We start from the raw sequence: 14,226 nt of genomic DNA on the forward strand, positions 1-14,226 counted from the left end.
ACCCAAATGAGAAGGAACCAGAAAACCAACCCTGGTGATATGACAAAACAAGGCTCTTCAACGCCTCCCAAAAATCACACTAGTTCGCCAGCAATGGATCCAAACCAAGAAGAAATCCCTGATTTCTAACCTGAAAAAGAATTCAGGAAATTAGTTATTAAGCTAATCAGGGAGGGACCAGAGAAAGGCAAAGCCCAATGCAAGAAAATCTGAAAAATGATACAAGACGTGAAGGAAAAAATATTCAAGGAAATAGATAGCTTAAAGAAAACACAATTAAAAATTCAGGAAACTTTGGACACACTTTTAGAAATGCAAAATGCTGTGGAAAGTCTCAACAACAAAATTGAACAAGTAGAAAAAAGAAATCCAGAGCTTGAAGACAAGGTCTTCAAATTAACCCAATCCAACTAAGACAAGACAAAAAACTAAGAAAATATGAACAAAGGCTCCAAGAAGTCTGGGATTATGTAAATCAACCAAACCTAAGAATAATCGGTATACCTGAGGAAGAAGAGAATTCTAAAAGCCCGGAAAACATATTTGGTGGAATAATCAAGGAAAACTTTCCCAGCCTTGTGAGAGACGTAGACAGCCAAATACAAGAAGCACAAAGAATACCTGGGAAATTCATCACAAAAACATCTTTGCCTAGGCACACTGTCATCAGGTTATCCCAAGTTAAGATGAAGGAAAGAATCTTAAGAGCTGTGAGACAGAAGCACCAGGTAACCTATAAAGGAAAACCCATCAGATCAACAGCAGATTTCTCAGCGGAAACCCTACAAGCTAGAAGGGATTGGGGACCTATCTTCAGCCTCCTCAAACAAAACATTTATCAGCCAAGAATTTTGTATCCAGCAAAACTAAGCATGATATATGAAGGAAAGACACAGTCGTTTTCAGACACACAAACACTGAGAGAATTCGCCATTACCAAACCACCACCTTTTGCATGGTTTTGAAGGTTCCTTTTGCTAAAAGGAGCTCTAAATCTTGAAACAAATCTTTTACACCAAAACAGAACCTCTTTAAAGCATAAATTACACAGGACCTATAAAACAAAAAATACAAGTTAAAAGGCAAAAACAAAAACAAAAGTACACGGGCAACAAAGAGCATAAGAAAAGTAACGGTACCTCACCTTTCAATGCTAACATCGAATGAACGTAAATGGCCTAAATGCTCCACTTAAAAGATACGGAATCACAGAATGGATAAGAACTCACCAACCAACTATGTGCTGCCTTCAGGAAACTCACCTAACACATAAGGACTTACATAAACTTAAAATAAAGGGATGGAAAAAGGCATTTCACACAAATGGACACCAAAAGTGAGGAGGAGTAGCTATTCTTATATCAGACAAAACAAACTTTAAAGCAACGGCAGTTAAAAGAGACAAAGAGGGACAGTATATAATGGTAAAAGGCCTTGTCCAACAGGAAAATATCACAATCCTAAACATATATGTGCCTAACACTGGTGCTCCCAAATTTATAAAACAATAGACCTAAGAAATTAGATAGATAGCAAAAAAGTAAAAGTGGGGGACTTCAATACTCCACTGATAGCCCTAGATAGGTCATCAAGACAGAAAGTCAACAAAGAAACAACAAATTTAAACTATACCTTGGAACAAATGGATTTAACAGATATATACAGGACATTTCATCCAGCAACTGTGGAATACACATTCTATTCAACAGCACATGGAACTTTCTCCAAGACAGACCATTTGATAGGCCATAAAATGAGCCTAGATAAATTTAAGAAAATTGAAACTATATCAAGCACTCTTTCAGACCACAGTGGAATAAAACTGGAAATCAACTCCAAAAGGAACCTTCAAAACGATCCAAATATAGGGAAATTAAATAACCTGCTCCTGAATGAGCACTGGGTCAAAAACAAAATCAAGATGGAAATTTAAAAAATTCTTTGAACTGAAAGACGGTAATGACACAACCTATCAAAACCTCTGGGATACAGCAAAGGCAGTGCTAAGAGAAAAGTTCATAGCCCTAAACGCCTATATCAAAAGTCTGAAAGTGCACAAACTGACATTCTAAGGTCACACCACAAGGAACCAGAGAAAAAAGAACAAACCAAACCCAAACCCAGCAGAAAAAATGAAATAACCAAGATCAGAGCAGAACTAAATGAAATTGAAAAAAACAAACCAACCAACCACAAAAGATAAATGAAATAAAAAGCTGGTTCTTCAAAAAGATAAATAAAATTGATACACTATTAGCAATATAAACCAAGAAGAGAGAAAATCCAAATAACCTTACTAAGAAACAAAAAAAGAGATATTACAATTAACACCACTGAAATACAAAAGATCATTCAAAGCTACTATGAACACTTTTATGTACATAAACTAGAAAACCTAGAAGAGATGGATAAATTCCTGGAAGAATACAACCCTCCTAGCTTAAATCAGGAAGAATTAGACACCCTGAACAGACCAATAACAAGCAGTGAGACTGAAATGGTAATTTAAAAATTAACAACAAAAAAAAGTCCAGGACCAGAAGGATTCACAGATGAATTCTACCAGACATTCAAAGAAGAATTGGTACCAATCCTTTTGACACTATTTCACAAGATAGAGAAAGAAGGAACCCTCCCTAATTCATTCTGTGAAGCCAGCATCACCCTAATACCAAAACCAGGAAAGGACATAACCAAAAAAGAAAACTACAGACTGATATCCTTGATGAACACAGATGTTAAAATCCTTAACAAAATACTAGCTAACCGAATCCAATGACATATCAAAAAGATAATCCACCATGATCAAGTGGGTTTTATACCAGGGATGTAGGGATGGTTTAACATACACAAGTCAATAAATGTGATACACCACATAAAGAGAATTAAAAACAAAAATCACATGATCATCTCAATAGATGCAGAAAAAGCATTTGACAAAATCCAGCATCCCTATATTATTAAAACTCTCAGCAAAATCAACATACAAGGGACATACCTTAATGTAATAAAGGCCATCTATGACAAACCCACAGCCAACATAATACTGAATGGTGAAAAGTTGAAAGCATTCCCTCTGAGAACTGGAGCAAGACAAGGATGCTCACTCTCACCACTCCTCTTCAACACAGTACTGGAAGCCCTAGCCAGAGCAATCAGACAAGAGAAAGAAACAAAGGGCATCCAAATTGGTAAAGAGGAAGTCAAACTGTCACTGTTTGCTGACGATATGATTGTTTACCTTGAAAACCCTAAGGACTCCTCCAGAAAGCTTCTAGAACTGATAAAAGAATTCAGCAAAGTTTCTGGATACAAGATTAATGTACACAAATCAGTAGCTCTTCTACACACCAACAGTGAACAAGCAGAGAATCAAATCAAGAACTCAACCCCTGTTACAATAGCTGCAAAAATAAAAATAAAATACTTAGGAATATACCTAACAAAAGAGTCAAAAGGCCTCTACAAGGAAAACTACAAAACACTGCTGAAAGAAATCACAGACGACACAAACAATAGAATCACATCCCTTGCTCATGGGTGAGTAGAATCAATATTGTGAAAATGACCATACTGCCAAAAGCAATCTACAAATTCAACGCAATCCCCATCAGAATACCACCATCATTCTTCACAGAATTAGAAAAAAACAATTCTAAAATTCATAGAAACTAAAAAATGGCCCATATAGCCAAAGCAAGGCTAAGAAAAAGAACAAATCTGGAAGCATCACACTACCTGATTTCAAACTATACTATAAGGCCATAGTCACCAAAACAGCATGGTACTGGTATAAAAATAGGCATATGGACCAATGTAACAGAATAGAGAACCCAGAAATAAACCCAAATACTTAAAGCCAACTGATCTTCGACAAATCAAACAAAAACATAAAGTGGGGAAAGGACGCCCTTTTCAACAAATGGTGCTGGGATAGCTGGCTAGCCACATGTAGGAGAATGAAACTGGATGCTCATCTCTCACTTTATACAAAAATCAACTCAAGATAGATTAAGGACTTAAACCTAAGACCTGAAACTATAAAAATTCTAGAAGATAACACTGGAAAAACCCTTCTAGACATTGGCTTAGGAAAGCATTTCATGACCAAGAACCCAAAAGTAAATGCAATAAAAACAAAGAAAAATAGCTGGGACCTATTAAACTAAAGAGCTTTTGCACAGCAAAAGGAACAGTCAGCAAAGTAAACAGACAATCCACAGAGTGGGAGAAAATCTTCACAACCTATACACCTGACAGAGGACTAATATCCAGAATCTACAACGAACTCAAACAAATCAGTAAGAAAAAAAAAAAAAACTCATCAAAAAGTGGGCTAAGGATATGAATAGACAATTCTTAAAAGGAGATATACAAATGGCCAACAAACATATGAAAAAATGCTCAACATCACTAATGATCAGGGGAACACAAATCAAATCCACAATGCAATACCACCTTACTCCTGAAAGAATGAGCATAATCAAAAAATCAAAAAACAGTAGATGTCAGCGTGGATGCAGTGAACAAGGAACACTTCTACACTGCTAGTGGGAATGTAAACTAGTACAGCCACTATGGAAAACAGTGTGGAGATTCCTTAAAGAACTAAAAGTAGAACTGCCATTTGATCCAGCAATCCCACTACTGGGTATCTATCCAAAGGAAAAGAAGTCATTATTTGAAAAAGATACTTGTACACGCATGTTTATTGCAGCACAATTCACAATTGCAAAATCGGAGAACCAACCCAAATGCCCATCAATCAACGAGTGGATAAATAAACTGTGGTATATATATATATATATATATATATATATATATATATATATATATATATATATATAATGGAATACTATGCAGCCATAAAAAGGAATGAATTTATAGCATTTGCGATGACCTGGATGAGACTGGAGACTATTATTCTAAGTGATGTAACTCAGGAATGGAAAACCAAACATCATATATTTTCACTGATATGTAGGAGCTAAGCTGTGAGAGGATGCAAAGGGATAAGAATGATACAATGCACTTTGGGGACTTTGGGGAAAGAGTGTGAAGGGGGTGAGGGATAAAAGACTACAAATATGGTCCAGTGTATACTGCTTGAGTGATGGGTGCACAAAATCTCACAAATCATCACTAAAGAACTTACTCATGTAACCAAATACCACTGGTATAAAAAAAAATTAAAATTAAAAAAACTGTATTTATCTGCAAAAGACACTTCAGAGTCCAGTCATTCTAAATTTTCATTTACCCTAACAGGTATTTTTTTAAAAAACCAAAAAACTTTTTTTTCATTTAAAAAACTATTTAGAACACATAAAACATGGCAACATTTATTCTTTTTTCTCATCTTCTGGTAGGGGATCTGTCGGTGGCTCTTCCACTGTTGTGCTGTTGCTCTCTGAGCCAGTGTTACTATCACTGGTTCCTTCCTCTGCCATACTGTCAACCCCCTCCTGCCCATTCTCCTTGTCCTCAGTAGTAGACGTGCCTTCTTCACCATTCTGTTGACTCTGTCGTTTCTTCAAGGTGTGTCTCCTCTGTCTCCATTGGAATGTTCTCCTCGTCTTTCTTCTCCTCACCTTTGTTTGGTGCTTGTTCTTCCCCAGGAATGATGCTGCTCTGACTGCACTCGGCTTGCTCTGCCGCCTCCTTCTCCCTTTCCTCCTGCTTTTTGCCGGTCTGTTCCTCTGCCTGTGCAATCTCAGCTGCAACTTTCTCCATATCCACTTCTACTGTCAGACCGCACAACCTTTTAAGTTCATTGTTAAGTGAATCTGTGCTTTCTAGGAATTTCCTCTTCTCCTCCTGTATTTGAAGAAGTTCAGCTTCTAGTTTTCACTGAGGAACCATTAAGGACTGGACCTGTCGTTTAAGGACCTGCATTCTAGCTGTTGCGACAACTGACCGAACGTCTGGCACCACACTCTCACTAAGGATTTCACTGAAGAGGTGATGGTTTCACTAAAAACCCATCATCATAATCATCTGGATCTTCAGCAGAGCTGAATGCTCATATATGGTTCTCCTTTCTCCATGTGAGACTGTCTCTGTCGACTTTCTTCCTCTAAAGCAGCTTCTGCATGATTTTTTGCATTTACATAAGCAAGGTATGCGGGGGAATTATGATAGACCTTCATAAATTCATTGTACTCTTTCTGCTTCGTATCCATTTAAATATTCTTGTTTTTCTTCATCAGTGAGATCTCGCCACATGCCACCAATAATCTTGCCAGTCTCCCACAACTTTAGGTCAGGGTTGGAAGCCTTTACTTGGTCCCAGACCTTTCAGCTGTACCTCATGTAGGGCATCAGCAGCTTATCTGGTGGCTTTGGGGGTTTTGGAATCGTAGTACCAGAGGATGCCATGAACTGGCTGTTGGCACCCGGGTTCCCTCCCAGCCTTTAGTTGTTGTAGGCGAGATGACTGTATGGACTGTATCCCACAAACCTTGGTGTGCTGGGCATTTGTGTTGCAGGAGCTGGGGTGGGAGGTGGGGCATAAGATGGTCTTTCCACAGGCAGAAAAAGCACCTGCAGCTCTGGCTTCGCTTCCCTTTGTCCCACGCTTACCCCAGCAGATACTTAAAACTTAACTGTCTTCCCCACCTTTCCAGACCAAAGACCAAGCTGTATACTGTTTTGTATTGATAGGACCTAGCACAGTGTCAAATAGTGGGTACTCAATAAATGCTTGATAAATGAAATGAACAAGCTGGTGCCTCAGACAGATTCATTATACACCCAAAGCTAACCCACTTTCCCCTCTACTTTCCTCTTCTACTCACTTCTCTACTTTCTGTTCCTTAGGCCTGCCAATACAAATCACACTGTTTTGCCACTTTGAGTAACCAAGACAGAAATATTGAGGAGCTCAGAAACAATGAGCAAGTTCCCAATTTGCCATCACATTAATACAGAATATGAGGCTTAAGAATCTGTATCAGTGTCAACAACCTATGGGCCACAGGCCAACTCCAGTCTTGTGCTTGTTTTTAGTCATCCCATAAGCTGAGGATGGTCTTTATATTGTTAAATGGCTGGGGGAAATCAAAACAATAGTATTTCATGACAGATTAAAATTCTACACAATTCTAATTTTGGTGACCATAAATAAGGTTTTATTGGAACACAACCATGCTCATTCATTTATGTGTTATCTATGGCTGCCTTCATGATACAACAACAGTTGAATAGTTGTGGCACAGATTGTACAGCACACAAAATCTAAAATATTTACTATTTGGTCTCTACAGAAAAGTCTGCCAATCTTGGTTCTATATTATTATTTAGCTAATAAAACTAATTCAAAATCACTTTATTGATTTTTCCTACTACCTGATAACAAGCAAGATTAAAACTTGCAATTGCTTAATAGTATTACACAAGATCCATGTTGGTAACAATGAGGGTAAGAGAATAGGACCTGGTACTCTTATTTTGTTAAAATATCTATGCTTGACTTCCATTTCAGGCCATGATGAACTAACAAAAAAAACAGTATAACCTGCTGCTGTTTAAAAAAACTAGACAGCAGGACAAATACATGAAACAACCACTTTTAGACATTGACCTCGAGAAGAGTATAATCCCTAAAAGAAGGGAAAGAAATGAGATGAGCCCTAGGACGGCCACAGCTTTCTACTAAGAGGCAGTTCATAGACTGCAGTACAAAGGAATTTAATCAGACCTTCCTTGCCGACTAAATTGGGATATATTTTAACAAGATGTTGGAAGTAAGAGAAAAACTAGCAAAGAATATGAAGCAAGCCAAAAAAAAAAAGAAGAAGAAGAAGATAATGCAAATTAAGAAATTTTATTTATTTACATAAAAGAAAGGCAATTATACTATTTGGCCTAACAGTATCTATTTACTGGATCAAGAGATAACTTAATTAAAAAATATAGAAGTAAAGCAAAGGAAACAACTAAGAACCAAAGTGGCTTCCACCAGGATTGGAAGAAAGTCTGGAAAAAGCTCACGACATTGTTATTATTTGGTATAGCAGGCCTAGCACTACTTGTATGTAATACGCTGATTAAAAAGAAAAGGAAAAAGCACACACTGCTTTGATTCAAAGCTACTATTAAAAAGTGTAAATGTTTAAAAGCCTTTTCTAGCATTGGGAAATAAAGCAAAACTCTCCTACTAAATCAGATTTTCCTATCAGTGGTCTACAAACTTCCAGAGTTCATGATGGTAGCCTGCAAGTTTGTTATCACTGAATGCCATAAAGCATGTTTCAACTTTTATCTTTTAAAATTTCCATAATCACTTTTTACTATTCTTAGTATTTTCATGGCTTTTGAATAATTTCTACTTTATCTCTAGTTATGTCCACAAGTTGTTCCCTACACACAAGTACCTGGCCAAGGCAGTGGGTGGACTGAACACCAAGCTACACTCTGATAACTGAGATGTATGTCCTAGCCCAAGGCTACTATTTAATTTGTATAAAAGCATTCACAGGACTGCATCTGCCCAAAGGAGACATCTTTTTCTAACTCCATGAAGGCATCATACAGGCGCAATGCAGCCCTTTTAAAAATGTTTTTAAATTCTCAATTCTGTCCATACTGTCCCACTTTTATAATATACTATTGTGTTTTCCTTTTTTTTTTTTTTTTAGATTGGCCTTCTTAGAGGCTATTAACTTTTTTCAAAGAATAAACTCTTGGGTTTTTAAAAAATCATTTCTATTTATTTTTTATTTTCTATTTTAGTAATTTCAGTTTTTAATCTATCCTTTGTATATCGTATCTACTCTTTGTTATGTTCTCTCTTATCTCTTCTGTGTTACTATTGGCTAATGCCACAGACATTATTACTAATTATTAATAAATAATAGCTATATTAATTATAACTTAATTTTCTGTTAAAGAATGACACACAGATTATTTACTATTTTTGAGTAGACAAGAACATAATAAATATTATAAGATTTTTCTATGATTCACTGTGATATAGCAAGTGTTTTTCTTTTCTTTCCTTTTTTTCAGTATTCTGGAGTTTCACTCAACTAATTTTTTCTCTTCCTCATCAACCTTCATTAACAACTGTCTACTATAATTATTCTAGTCAGAACCTCTTGGTACCTGCATATTTATGCACTATGAAATTGAAAACTGTATTTTCAGTTTTTATAAAGCACATCAAATTTGATTTCTATCTTCAACAATCTGTTATGCATTCTACAATATGGTTAATTTTAAAACATGTACAAGGATAAAACTTACCTTGGGTTTGTTTTTTTTCCACTTAAAATGTTTTCCCTTTAAACTGCAAATATATAATTATGTGACATCGTCCCTCCATCTAACCCTTCCCCCTACCAAAAAAAAAAATTCTGGAAACAGAACATGTATGAATTCATCCCTCCAAGACAAAACCTAAGTCTCAAATGCTACTGAACAGTATAAGGACTCAATATTTTTCATATGCAGTAATATTTCATTTTTCCCTAAATTTAACAACAGAAAAGGGAATTAAATGCTAATAGTAGAGTTAGTGAGAAAAAAATAATGAGCATTTGAGGGAATAGAAGCAAACTGAGGAAGGAGAGAGGCTGCTGCTGGGTCATTCTTCCCTCTCTAAGGAAATCAATTAGTTGTGGCTTCAGTATCTGTTACAGAGCCCTGTTCAAAGTTTGAGATAGTCTATGACATAATTCTTCATCCCAAAATTAGATCATTAATAAATATATAATCATAACTATCCAAAACAACTACTCTACAATTTCTCCAAATTATACCTGAGAAAATACTGTTCATAACACAATAAAAAAATTTTTTTAACTACCCCAGAAAGCATTGAGAATTAAATACATCCTATAGTCATATGAGTGGGTGTTTCCTATTCCATGACTGAAGCCTACAGGTCAACACTCCCAGCTAGGATAATACCATGCTAAAGATTATTTTTCTGGTAAACAAATAAGGCTTACAGATAGTAGTCATAAATAGAATAGCTTTTCCTTTGGCAAAGTTACAAAATGGTAACAGGATCCCAAAATAATGGCTATAGCCTCAGAACATTCTCTGGATGACCAGATTGCACTAGGCCCTGTTCAATACCTCCATATTTCTATACTTTTCCTTTGAAGGACTGCCAAAGGACTGTAATTATATATTTATATAATTAATCTTATTTGTATGTTCTCTTTCCTGAAAGAAAGCTTTTATAAGGAGTATATGATGTCTGAATTAAGATCTCAAGGATATACAGAAGGTAACTACATGAAAAATACTCTAGGCAAAGAAAGACTGTAAAGGCACTGAGGCAGGAGGGAAAATAGCTACTTAGGAGGTCAAGACAAGAGATGATGGTCATCTTAGTGTGGTAGATATAAAAAACAAAGAGGAGGGCTAAGAAATATTTAGCAGGTAAAATTGACACCATTTCACGATGAATTTTATGTGAGGTATGAGACTAGAGAACAGACAGATTCTGTATGCTAATACTAGTTTGTATTTATACACCATTTGCTTTAATTTATTTTTTCTTAAAATATTTGCTCCTATAGTAATACTCTATTTCAAGAAATAAGCCCTCTAGTAATGCCTAAGATGGTATTTCTAACTGCACAGGACAGAAATGACAGATACTTTAAGGAGGGTTAAAAAATACAAGCTGAACTGTATAGAAAATAGGTACATCCATTGACCTTTTTTACTTGGCTGGGGAAAAAACTAGCTAAATGACTAAAAGGAAATAATATTTTTGCATACCTACTCTGTGTCAAGCAAGACTATACCTCAAGAAAAGTGTGCCTACAGTAACATGGCAAGGTAAACAGAATAAATGCAAAGCTACAATAATGTTTACTTTAGATTTAAAATATTTGACCTAGAAAATTGAGAGTGCAAAGGCCTTCTACAAAGAAGGAACTGCAAAGTATTCATTGAGTAAAGGTCAAACCTCACTGTTTAAATATTAAAAGTAAACCACAAGCAAGTTTTTTATAGTCTTGTAACTTTTTTTCTGTTGTACTGTGCTTAGGGGATCAACTGCAGGGATTGGGATGCTAAAACATTAAAAAAAAAAAAAAGACACAGTCTAACAGTTCACATATTCTGGGAATCACACCAATGACAAGTGAACTTGTGAACACAGTGAACGATGCACCCAAGAATCAGATCCAAAAGACAGTGTTAAAGCAGTAATTGAATATGGTCAAACTACTACTGGAAATACTTCAAATAACTAGTCAAGTACCTGATTTATATACAAAATGATGAATTTATCTGTTTATTTATTAATGTTTCTCTATGGCCCTTAGTTAATTCCTCAATTTCTTTAAAGAGAATGTCCATAAACCCTCTCTACGTACATGCAAAGGGACCAAAATGCATTTCTCCTCTTTATCAGCAGTGTAGACAAAACTTTAAAGCTACTACACCATTAGGCAAACATTATTTCATTCTTTGTTACAAATGTTGAGCTTAATTTCCTGCGTTATCTTTTCTTATAAAGTACAAAGCTAAATTCCTTTAGATTAAATGTATACATAATGTGACTCCATTGAAGGATTATTAACAGGCACAAGTTATGGAAGGGCAGATTAGGACTAACATATTAAAGAATTAGGATTGGATTTTTCCTGATATAAAAGTAGCAATATCCAAAACTCAGTGAGACCTCATCACTCAGTGTTCAAGCACGAGTTAGATGGAGAAGCTATGTGGTGGGCTTAATGTTAAAATAAAGAAGCTGTACTTGTGTGATGGTCAGACTAGATGATGTGAAAGATCATGGATCATTTTTAAGATTTACAATAAAATACTACAGAGAATAAAATAAATTAAAGACATTCATAAAACAAGTATTTCAGTATGTCTTGGTCATCTACAAGATGTCAAGTATTACTCTATGTACTAGATATGAACTGAAAGAATAACCCTTGTCCTAAATACTAAACAGTTCACCCTCTAAAGAAGAGGGATAAGGAAACTAATAATTAATAGTGCTGATGGTTTTTCACTAAAGCCAAAATGGTATTCATAGATATGTGAATGAAGAGATTTACCTTATTCCTGTAACTTAATACTTCCAACAAACGAGCTAAGCAATGAAAGAATTCTTCCCTGTTCAAGCGTTCTATGCATGGGTTTTTCTTTTCTCTCAAAGAGCAAAATTTCCATCAGAAGTATTCCATGATTTTCCTCTAGAACGTCATCAAATCTCCATAGTAGTAAACAACTTTGTATTCCACTCTGATTTCTAAAAAAAAACCACTTTGAAAGGTAATCAAGGCCCTGGATCTGATGGAATAAATTACTTTAGTTGCAGTAGAGAATTCTTTCAGAATTTTTGGCAAAGATTTGTTTTATACATATATATACTTAGTAAAGCTTGAACCAGATGTGCAAGTGTGCTTGAACCTTCTCTGCAGAGAAGATGAAAATATGTCTTTCTGGTCAAAGAATCCTTAGGGGAAAAAAAACCTTTCTATTTGAAGTCTCAAAGGGCTATACAGTTCCCAAAAGGGACTAACAAGCAGAAATAACACTTCGTATGATACTTCGAATACTAATCTACTGAGTACTGAAGTCCACTGCTCAAAGATAGGAGGAGCTAGAAATTTAAAAAACAATGAGTAATATCAGAGTCATGTGCACAAGGGATGAGATATAGCCTGTCAATTATTCAGTCATATCCTCAAAACCGTAGGAGAAATGTTATTTAACAGAATACCTGCTTCAAATGTTTTCCTTCTGTTCCAAGCCGCAAACCAGCTCTAACATTTCAAGCAAGGTTTCTCTATGTGGCTCCTTTTGCTTGCCTAAGATACTTTGAAAACTGACTTTACATTAAACAACTGCACAGAATAATGGAAAAAGCACTTCACTTTAGGAGGTGTATGAAATAAAATCTGGTGGGACATAGCAAACCTTAGTCAAAAAATGAGAAGAAAATGGTCAATTTATTTGGTAGGGTCAGCAAAGCTTGACTACAAGAAGTAACACAAAAATCTCAGGCTTAGGTCTATGCTTTTATAAGAGTGTGGTGTGTGTGTGCGCGCGTGCGTGCACACGCGCGCGTACACGCACACACACACACAATCATAAAACAGCAAGGTATATTCTTATTGGTTAGGGTCCCATACAGTAGTCTCAAATTTCTGACCCATTATTCTGTTAATTCTACAAAGATCTCTCCTGCTATGGAAGGACCTTAACCTGCCTAAAACAGTTAATTTCCCTTAGATGGTTAAGTAACTTTGCAACTCTGAGATTAAGAAATAAATCAAACTTAACCTTTTATATTGTGTTTAAGTAAAAGTATAGTAATAGCTCTGCAACCTTTTTTGATATAAAATTTATTTCACTTTAACACAGGAAACACATTTTTAATGGCACTCACGTTCATTTATAATGACTTGTTCATTATAACTTTTTAAGAATGTGTGTTTGTCTTTTGAACGTATTTGAAACCCTTAAGTGAATAAGCTATACAAAACTAATAACAGCTTAAAATTTTATAATTTAATTAAGCTAACCATGAAAATGGTAAAGAATTTTAGTCTGATTATTTCTTAAAATAATTGAGTGATTTGCTAAATTTACCAAGAGCATTTAATGCTTAAGGAAGGGCAGGTTATTTAAGCTAATAAATTTAATAAATATACTAATTAAAATTAAGTATTCCTTCCTATGCTCACATACATTTAATGCCCCTTCGGATATTTTAAAAACCTGATTATCAAAAACACTGGTTTTTCTATTCTAGAATATATGATAATAAAAGTAAAATAGAAGAGTACTTATGATTCTTATTTTATTTTCTTCATTAGGCCTAATATTTAAAGAGAGGGACAAAGGCAGAGACGGATTGTCAAAAGATCAAAATGGCACAATGGTCTCTTAGTCCTATCGAATGGAAGTCATTCTAGAGGACTCAGCACTGCTCCCATGAAGCTTGTGCTACCAGGCTGTGGAAAAGTCATGTCACTACAGTTGTCTGAAATGAACAGCATTTGATATAAAGAAATTTTTCTTACAAAGACAATTTTTCAACCAACCAAATCAAAGGGAAAAAAATGTGCCTGATTCAGGAATCCCCTGAAGTCCAGCCACAGCTTTAGAACCTTTAATAAAAGTGACAAGTGCCAGGAAAAGAAACAGGTATAAATGAGAAGGTGGTAACAAGTGTACACATACATATAATTTGAAAAGATACATGCCATAGAGAATACTTTAAGAATCTTTGAGGTTTCT

General features: G+C 35.4%; 1 protein-coding gene and 1 pseudogene across 4 annotated transcripts in view; both read right to left on the minus strand.

Annotated features, from left to right (window-relative positions):
• CWF19L2 (CWF19 like cell cycle control factor 2) overlaps positions 1-14,226 on the minus strand; it is a 120,444-nt gene that overhangs the window by 60,605 nt on the left and 45,613 nt on the right. The window lies entirely within an intron of this gene.
• On the minus strand, positions 5,261-6,593 carry LOC134807275 (SWI/SNF-related matrix-associated actin-dependent regulator of chromatin subfamily E member 1-like; annotated as a pseudogene).

The sequence above is a fragment of the Pan troglodytes genome, chromosome 9 (assembly GCF_028858775.2).
Source record: "Pan troglodytes isolate AG18354 chromosome 9, NHGRI_mPanTro3-v2.0_pri, whole genome shotgun sequence".
Lineage (NCBI taxonomy): Eukaryota > Metazoa > Chordata > Mammalia > Primates > Hominidae > Pan > Pan troglodytes.